Source organism: Delphinus delphis, chromosome X (assembly GCF_949987515.2).
Source record: "Delphinus delphis chromosome X, mDelDel1.2, whole genome shotgun sequence".
Lineage (NCBI taxonomy): Eukaryota > Metazoa > Chordata > Mammalia > Artiodactyla > Delphinidae > Delphinus > Delphinus delphis.
In genome coordinates, this window is record NC_082704.1 from 9,255,548 (window position 1) to 9,265,987 (window position 10,440).

Sequence of the window (10,440 nt, forward strand, 5' to 3'; positions counted from 1 at the left end):
GTCTCTCTAGTAGGCAGGTTCACGTCTGGTGGTGTGTTTGGGGGTGTCTGTGGCCTTATTATGATTTTAGGCAGCCTCTCTGCTAATGGGTGGGGTTGTGTTCCTGTTTTGCTAGTTGTTTGGCATAGGTTGTCCAGCACTGTGGCTTGCTGGTCGTTGATTGAAGCTGGGTGCTGGTGTTAAGATGGAGGTCTCTGGGAGATTTTCGCCGTTTGATATTATGTGGAGCTGGGAGGTCTCTTGTTGATCAGTGTCCTGAAGTTGGCTGTCCTACCTCAGAGGCAGAGCCCTGCCTCCTGGCTGGAGCACCAAAAGCTTTTCATCCACAGGCTCAGGATAAAAGGGAGAAAAAGTAGAGGGAATTAGTAGAAGTATGAGGAAAGAAAGAAGGAAAGGAGGGTAGGAAGGAAGGAAGAAAGAAAGAAAGAAGCAAAGAAGGAAAGAAGGCAAGAAGGAAAGAAAGGAGGGAGGGAGGGAGGGAGGAAGGAAGGAAGGAGGGAAAGAAGGAAAAAAGACAGAAAGAAAGAAGATACAGTAAAAAATAAAATAAAGTATAATAAAGTTATTGAATTAAAAACTTCTTATTTAGAAAAAAAAAAAAAAAAAGGGACGGAAAGAACCTTAGGACAAATGTTGGAAGCAAAGCTATACAGACAAAATCTTACACAGAAGCATACACATACACCCTCACTAAAAGAGGTAAATGGGGAAAAATCCTAAATCTTGCTGTCAGAGACCACCTCCTCAATTTGGGATGATTCGTTGTCTAAAGGAGGGAAGGAAGGACGGAAAGAAAGAAAGAAAGAACGAAGGTAAAGTGTAATAAGGTTATTAAAATTAATTATTAAGAAAAAAAATTAAAAAAAAAAACATGGACGGATAGAACCCTAGGACAAATGGTGGAAGCAAGACTATACAGACAAGATCTCACACAGAAGCATACACATACACATTCACAAAAAGAGGAAAGGGGGAAAAATCATAGATCTTGCTCCTAAAGTCCACTTCCTTAATTTGGGATGATTGGTTGTCTATTCAGGTATTCCACAGATGCAGGGTACATCAAGTTGATTGTGGAGCTTTAATCCGCTGCTTCTGAGGCTGCTGGGAGAGATTTCCCTTTCTCTTCTTTGTTCTCACAGCTCCCAGGGCTAAGCTTTGGATTTGGCCCTGCCACTGCGTGTAGATCGCTGGAGGGCGTCTGTTTTTTGCTCAGACAGGATGGGGTTAAAAGAGCCGCTGATTGGGGGCTCTGGCGCACTCAGGCCGGCGGGGACGAAGGGGCACAGAGTGCGGGGCGGGCCTGCGGTGGCAAAGGCCGGTGTGACTTTGCACCAGCCTGAGGCGCGCTGTGCGCTCTCCCGGGGATGTTGTCCCTGGATCCCGGGAACCCGGCAGTGGCGGGCTGCACAGGCTCCGCGGAGGAGGGGTGTGGAGAGTGACCTGTGCTCGCACACAGGCCCCTCGGTTGCGGCAGCAGCAGCCTTAACGTCTCCCGCCCGCCTCTGGGGTCCGCGCTTTTAGCCGCGGCTTGCGCCCGTCTCTGGATTCCGCGCTTTCAGCCGCGGCTCGCGCCCGTCTCTGGATTCCGCGCTTTCAGCCGCGGCTCGCGCCTGCCTCTGGATTCCGCGCTTTCAGCCGCGGCTCGCGCCCGTCTCTGGATTCCGCGCTTTCAGCCGCGGCTCGCGCCCGTCTCTGGGGTCCGCGCTTTCAGCCGCGGCTCGCGCCCGTCTCTGGGGTTCGCGCTTTTAGCCGCGGCTCGCGCCCGTCTCTGGAGTTCCTTTAAGCAGCGTTCTTAAACCCCTCTCCTCACGCCCCAGAAAACAAAGAGGGAAGGAAAAGTCTCCTGCCTCTTCTGCAGGTGCAGGCTTTTCCCCGGACTCCCTCCCGGCTAGCTGTGGTGCCCTAACCCCTTCAGGCTATGTTCAAGCCGCCAACCCCAGTCCTCTCCCTGCGCTCCGGCCTCAGCTCGCAGCCCCGCCCGCCCCGGCGGGTGAGCAGACAAGCCTCTCGGGCTGGTGAGTGCCGGTCGGCACCGATCCTCTGTGCGGGAATCTCCCCGCTTTGCCCTCCGCACCCGTTGCTGTGCACTCCTCCGCAGCTTCGAAGCTCCCCCCTCCGCCTCCCGCAGTCTCCGCCCGCGAAGGGGCTTCCTAGAGTGTGGAAACTTTTCCTCCTTCACAGCTCCCTCCCACTGGTGCAGGTGCCGTCCCTATTCTTTTGTCTCTGTTTTTTCTTTTGCCATACCCAGGTACGTGGGGAGTTTCTTGCCTTTTGGGAGGTCTGAGGTCTTCTGCCAGCCTTCAGTAGGTGTTCTGTAGGAGTTGTTCCACGTGTAGTTGTATTTCTGGTGTATCTGTGGGGAGGAAGGTGATCTCCGCGTCTTACTCTTCCGCCATCTTCCGCCTTCCCCGAGTATTCATCTTTATCTGGCTTATTTCACTTAGCATAATGTCTTCCGTATTCATCCAAGTTGTTGCAAATAGCAGGATTTCCTTCTTTTTAAAGTATGAATAATATTCCATTGTGTGCTATACAGGCATACTTGGAAGATATTTCGGGTTTGGCTTCAGCCCATCACAATAAAGTGAATATTGCAATAAAGCAAGTCACATGAAATTTTTAGTTTCCCAATGTATATAAAAGTTATGTTAACACTATAAACTATTACATGTGCAATAGCATTGTCTTAGAAAACAATGTACATACCTTAATTTAAAAATACTTTATTGCTAAAAAATGCTAATCATCATCTGAGCCTTCAGCAAATCATGATATTTTTGCCAGTAGAGGGTCTCACCTTGATGTTGGTGGCTGCTGACCAATCAGGGTGATGGTTGCCAAAGGCTGGGGTGGCCGTGGCACTTTCTTAAAATAAGACAACAATGAAGTTTGCTGTATTGATTGACACTTCCTCTCACAGTTTCTCTGTAGCATGCAATGCTGTCTGATAGCATTTTACACACAGTAGAACGTCTTTCAAAATTGGAGTCAATCCTCTTAAGTCCTGTCACTGCTTTATCAACTAAGTTGATGTCATATTCTAAATCCTGTGTTGCCATTTCAACAATCTTCACAGCTTCCTCACTAGGAGTAGTTCCACCTCAAGAAACCACTTGCTTTGCTCATCCTTAAGAAGCAACTCCTCATCCCTTAAAGTTTTATCGTGAGATTGCAGCAATCCCGTCACATCTTCAGCCTCCGCTTCTAATTCGAATAGTTCTCTTGCTATTTCCACCACAAATGCAGTTACTGCCTCCACTGAACTCTTGAACCCCACAGAGTCATCCATGAGGGTTGGAATCAACTTCTTCCAAACTCCTGTGAACGTTGATATTTTGACCCATTCACATGAATCACGAATGTTCTTAATGGCATCTAGAATGGTGAATCCTTTCCAAAAGGTTTTCAATTTACTTTGCCCAGATCCATCAGAGGAATCACTATGTATGGGCAGCTATAGCCTTACAACATGTATTTCTTTTATATTTTTTTGAATTTTATTTTATTTTATTTTATTTATTTATTTATTTATTTATTTGCGGTATGCAGGCCTCTCACTGCTGTGGCCTCTCCCGTTGCGGAGCACAGGCTCCGGACGCGCAGGCTCAGCGGCCATGGCTCACGGGCCCAGCTGCTCCGCGGCATGTGGGATCCTCCCAGACCGGGGCACCAACCCGCGTCCCCTGCATCAGCAGGCAGACTCTCAACCACTGCGCCACCAGGGAAGCCCTTTATTTATTTTTTATACAGCAGATTCTTATTAGTCATCAATTTAATACACATCAGTGTATACATGTCAATCCCAATCGCCCAATTCATCACACCACCACCCCCAAAAATGTATTTCTTAAATCGTAAGACCTGAAGGTCAAAACTTATCCTTGAGCCATAGGCTGCAGAATGGATGCTGTTAGCTGACATGAAAACAACATGAATCTCATTGTACATCTCCATTAGAACTCTTGGGTGACCAGGTTCTTGTCAGCGAGAAGTAATATTTTGAAAGGAATCTTTTATTCTCATCAATAGGTCTCAACAGGTGAGCTTAAAATATTCAGTAAATCATGTTGTAAACAGATGTGATGTCATCCAGGCTTTGTTGTTCCATTTATAGAGTACAAGCAGAGTAGATTTAGCATAATTCTTAAGGGCCCTAGGATTTTCAGAATGATGATTGAGCACTCGCTTCAACCGAAAATCACAAGCTACATCAAACAAGAGAGTCAGCCTTGTCCTTTGAAGCTTTGAAGCCAGGCATTGACATCTCCTATCTAGCTATGAAAGTCCTAGATGGCATCTTCTTCTAATAGAAGGCTGTTTCATCTATTGAAAACCTGTTGTTTCGTGTAGCCACCTTCATTAATTACCTTAGCTAGATTTTCTGGATAACTTGCTGCAGCTTCTACATCAGAAAATGCTGCTTCACTTTGCACTTTTAAGTTATGGAGACGGCTGTTTTCCTTAAGCCTCATGAACCAACCTCTGCTAGCTTCAAACTTTTCCTCTGCAGCTTCCTCACCTCTCTCAGCCTTCATAGAATTGAAGAGTTAGGGCCTTACTCTGGATTAGGTAAGGTTATGGCTGGTTTGATCTTCTATCCAGATCCCTCAAACTGTCTCCATATCAGCAATGAGGCTGTTTTGCTTTCTTATCATTTGTGTGTTCACTGGAGTAGTGCTTTTAATTTCCTTCAAGAACTTTTCTTTTGCATTCACAACTTGGCTACCTGTTTGGTGCAAGAGGCCTAGCTTTTGGCCTATCTCAGCTTTCAACGTGCCTTCCTCACTAAGCTTAATTATTTCTAGCTTTTGATTTAAAATGAGAGACTTGTGACTCTTCCTTTCACTTGAACACTTAGAGGTCATTGTAGGAATATTAATTGGCATAATGTCAATATTGTGTCTCAGGGAATAGGGAGGCCTGAGAAGAGGAAAGAGATGGTGGAAACAGCTGTTCAGTGGAAGAGTCAACACACACACATTTATTGATTAAATTCACTATCTTATTTGGGCACAGTTTGTGACACCCCAAAACAATGACAATAGTAACATCAAAAGTCACTGATCACAGATCACCATAACAAATATAATAATAATGAAAAAGTTTGAAATATTGCAAGAGTTACCAAAATGTGACACAGAGACATGAAGTGAACAAATGCTGTTGGGAAAATGGCACTGATAGATTTGCTTGATGCAGGGTTGTCACAAACCTTCAATCTGTAAAAAAGCACAATATCTGTGAAGCGCAATAAAGTGAAGCAGAATAAAACAAGGTATGCCCGTTACTACACACACACACACACACACCACACTACATTTTCTTTATCCATTTGTTCATCCGTGGACACTTAGGTTGTTTCCATATCTTGATTATTGTGAATGATGCTGAAATGAATGTGGGAGTGTAGATATCCTTTTGAGATCCTGACTCCATTTCCTTTGGATATATACCCAGAAGGGGGATTGCTAGGTCATATGGTAGTGCTATTTTTAATTTTTTGAGAAAACTCCATGCTGTAGTGGCTACATCATTTTGCATTTCAACCAACAGTATACAAGGGTTCCTTTTTCTCCACATCCTCACCAACACTTGTTGTCTTTTGTCTTTCAGTAATAGCCACTCTAACAAGAGTGAAATGTTATTCCATTATGGATTTGATTTCCCTGATGATTAGTGGTGCTGAGAAACTTTTCATGTACTTGTGGGCCATTTGTATGTCTTCTTTTGAGAAATATCTATTCACGTCTTTGCTCATTTTTCATTGAGTTATTTGCTGTTTTGTTTTTGCTGTTGAGTTGTATGTGTTTCTTATACATTTTAGATATTAACCCCTTATCAAATACATGATTTACAAATATTTTCTCCCATTCCATAGGTTGCCTTTTCACTCCATTGATTGCTTTGTTTGCTGTGCAGAAGCTTTTTAGTTTAATATAATCCCATTCATTGATTTTTGCTTTTGTTGCCAATGCTTTTCCTGTCATATACAAAATATCCTTCCCCAGACCAATGTCAAGGAACTTTTCTGATCCTTTTCTTCCAGGAGTTTTATGGTTTCAGGTCTTACATTTAAATCTTTAATCCTTTTAGAGTTGATCTTTGTATATCGTGTGAGATACTAATATGTATTCTTCTGCTCTAAATGGAAAGTTCTGTATATATCAGTTAGGCTCATTTGGTCTAGAGTTCAAGTCAGCTGTTTCTTTATTGATTTTCTGTCTGTATTTTCTATCCATTATTGTAAATGGAGGTATTGAAGTCTTTTGCTTTTATTTATTGCTCTCAATTTCTGCCTTCAAATCTGTCAGTATTTGCTTTATATATTTAAGTGTTCTGATGTTGGGTGCATATACATTTATAACTGTTATATCTTCCTGTTGAATCACCCTTTTAATCATTATGTAAAGACTTTCTCTGTTTCTAGAGATAGTTTTTGACTTAAAGTCAATTTTGCATGATATAAATTTAGCCACCCCTGCTTTCTTATGGTTACCATTTGCATGAAATATCTTTTTCCACCCCTTCACTCTCAGCTTATGTATTTAATTCTAAAGTGAGTCTCTTGTAGGTAGCATATGACTAGATCATGTTTACTTATCCATTCATCCATTCTATACCTTTTGTTTGGTAAGTTTAATCTGTTTACATTGAAGGTAATTATTGATAAGTGAGAACTTACTGTTGCAATTTTTTTAATTGTTTTATGTTTATCTTGCAGTTGTTTTGTTCCTCTCTTTCAGCTTCTTTATTGTACTTCTTTTTTGTACTCTGGAGCTCTCCTAGAGGTATTCTTATTGGCATGAAGTTCACTGTTTTTGTTGTTTTTGTGGGAGGGATGAGTGTTGGGACCTCCTAGTTTGCCGTCTTGCAACAGGACAGAGACAATTTTCAGTAACTCATCAGGACAGGGACATAAAGGCAGAGACAATTTTCAATAGCTCAGGGATTCTATTTAAATATATTCTCTGAAATGGAAACATCCATTCATGAGGGCTTTACCCTCATAACCTAATCATATCCCAAAGGCCCCATCTCCAAATACCTGCACCTTGGGGATTAGGTTTCATCATATGAGTTTGGAGGGGGACACAAACATTCAGTTGATAACACCCTGTAACTTGATTTGGCCAATAGAATGTGGCAGAGGGATGATGTGCCAGTTCCATCTCTAGGCATCAAAAGGCTTAGTCCTTTTAAATCCTCTCTTGGATCCCTGCCACGTCTTGAGAACAAGACTGCTGAAGAACAAGAAAATGTGGAACAAACCCCAGTTGTCCCAGCTGAGGTCATCCTAGGGCAGCATAAGGCTAGTGACCCCCAAATATGTAAGAGCACAGTGAAGAGCTCATCCACAGCTGATGGCCACCATTAACACACTCCCTATATCCATACCTGCTGCAATGTGACTTTGCAGTTCTTCCCATTAAAAGGTGGAGTTTATTTCCCCACACCTTGAATCTGGGATCCATTGCAACTTCCTTTGGCCAGCTGAATGTGGAAGAAGTGATAATGTGCCAGTTCCATCTATAGGCCTCAAGAGGACTTGCACACTTCTATTCTCCTTCTTGGAAGTTTGCCATGCTGTGAGAACATACTTGGGCTAGTCTGATGGAGAAGGAAAGGCCATGTAAATGGGAAACTGATTATTCTAAGAAATTCCCAAATATGAGCGAGAACCCAGCCAAGATCAGCAGAGCTGCTTCCTAGCTTACCCATAACTGACTGCAGACACATAAGTGAGTCTAGCATAGATAAGAAGGCATGCCCAGCTAACTCATAGGCTCATGATAATAGAAGATTATCAACTTAAGCCACTGTATTTTGAAGTGGTTTTTTATACCACAATAAGTAAGCAATACAGGCCCTATCAGCAAAGTAACCCAGAGAAGAGTGACTTTGTATATCTTTTCTGTAGTGATCAAGTTACCACTGAACTCAAAATTGGGCTTACTGAAATGAGACATCTTAATCCATGTTGATCTTTGCACTAAAACTTTAAATAGCTATTTTGTCCTTGTTTTAATAAGAAACCATGTAAAGAATGTCACTACTTGGATTAGTGGGAATCAGCGGAGGGTGAGAAAAAGGAGGGTAAGTAAATGTGACTTGGACATAAAATTGCAATTGAAGTTTGCTATCTTAATTTTCTGGCATTTTATGTTTTGGTGCTTATAGTAAACAAACAGAATTGTGAATTATACAGGCATACAGAAATAAGCCCACTTGAACTTTCTGGATAAAATTTAAGTTTGATGATTTTTTATATTGGCTACATTTTCTGATATTCTTACTTGCTATTTGCAAAGATGCACTGGTACAGTACTGAGATAATAAATATCTGTATTTATCTAAAAGCCTTTAAGAAACTGGAGCTCAATATTAAAGCTGCCTGCAACAACAGAAAAACACTAGTTCCCATAAAAATAAAGCATTAATGATAACTTTTAGACAACTGCTTGATAATCTATTTGAGCTAGTCATGTCCCACACTTCTGGATTCCTTTGGTGGGGATGGAGATTTTTCTTTTCAGATCACTGGGGTTTGAAGACTATTGATGGAGATTGTCTGGAGCTACACAAATTGTGGCCTTTTCTTTATTTTTAACATCTTTATTGGAGTATAATTGCTTTACAGTGGTGTGTTACTTTCTGCTGTATAACAAAGTGAATCAGCTATACGTATACATATATCCACGTACCTCTTCCCTCTTGCATCTCCCTCTCACCCTCCCTATCCCACCCCTGTAGATGGTCACAAAGCACGGAGCTGATCTCCCTGTGCTATGCGGCTACTTCCCACTACCTGTCCATTTGACATTTGGTAGTGTATATATGTCCATACCACTCTCTCACTTCGTCCCAGCTTACCCTTCCCCCTCCCCATGTACTCAAGTCCATTCTCTACATCTGCGTCTTTATTCCTGTCCTGCCCCTAGGTTCTTCAGAACCTTTTTTTTTTTTAGATCCCATATATATGTGTTAGCATACAGTATTTGTTTTTCTCTTTCTGACTTACTTCACTCTGTATGACAGTCTCTAGGTCCATCCACCTCACTACAAATAATTCAATTTCGTTTCTTTTTATGGCTGAGTAATATTCCATTGTATACATGTGAATTGTGGCCTTTTCAAAGAAATATAAGGCTTCCAGTGCTGTCATTTGAACTCACAGTTTTATAACACCTATCATGGTATAATAAAGCCAGTAGAAAAGGAAAAAAAAATTAGTAGCTTAAAAACACAACTGAAAAATTGGATGAATAAGCCCTCATTAAACCAGATAAAAAGAAACAGTGGCTTAAAAGCAATAACATGAACTTGGGTGTTATTTTGGAAAAAAAGTAATTTTTTTTTCTTTGTGGTACGCAGGCCTCTCACTGCTGTGGCCTCTCCGGTTGCGGAGCACAGGCTCCGGACGTGCAGGCTCAGCGGCCATGGCTCACGGGCCCAGCCGCTCCGCGGCATATGGGATCTTCCCGGACCGGGGCACGAACCCGTGTCCCCTGCATCGGCAGGCGGACTCTCAACCACTGCGCCACCAGGGAAGCCCAAAAGTAATATTTTTGATTCATCATGAAAGTGAATAGTAGCCACCACGCTACTGTGTTCTACCCCAAGCAGTCATGTGAAACTATTTTCACTCTTAGCATCCTGAGTTTGGTCTCTCTGTTTTTCAATAAAAAGGAACTGGGGTCCTTAGATAGTAGCATACTTTAAAATCAGCCTGAAACATCCTGTTCCTGGTGGAAGCAAGGACACTTTCGAAGGTGTCTGAGTTGTGGAATAAGAGTCAGCTTAAAGTCATCACCACTGGTCTATGAAAATTTGAACATTAAAAAAGTGATTTTGGTCTCCTGGAACCAATGGAGTCTGTGAACGGCCAAATGTCCATGACAATACTCAACAGGGGCGACATAAAGTAAGCAGGCAATACAAAATGCATATATGATCACAATCCTCAGACAAACTCTGTATTAGGACCGAGTCTGGATATTAAATTGAATCTGTGGGCTTTCTCACCTGCTGGGGACTTGGGGGCAGATACAGCATGAACACCTGAGCTCGTCCTCATTTTTCACAATGCTGATGAGGATGGAAACTTTCTGATGCTGAGCTTGGTTCAAAATGGAGGCACAAATTTTGCTGTGTTCTTCAGGAATAAGACCCACGTATAAAAAGGTGGTTGCTGTAGTGCGTTTATACATGTCAGGACCTGTGTGGACTTTTGCACCTATATGTTCCTGGTGATCTAGGTACCCAAGAGAAGCTTGGTTGCGATATGAAAAAGCTGAGACTTTATACCACACTCCAGGGAGGGAAAATGTGTTTTATTCACGAAAAATGAGAAATGCATGCAAGAAGGGAGACGACTTGGTGCTAACAATGGTAACCAGGAAAACATATGGTCTCAATAATTACTGGTAATGTGGTTAT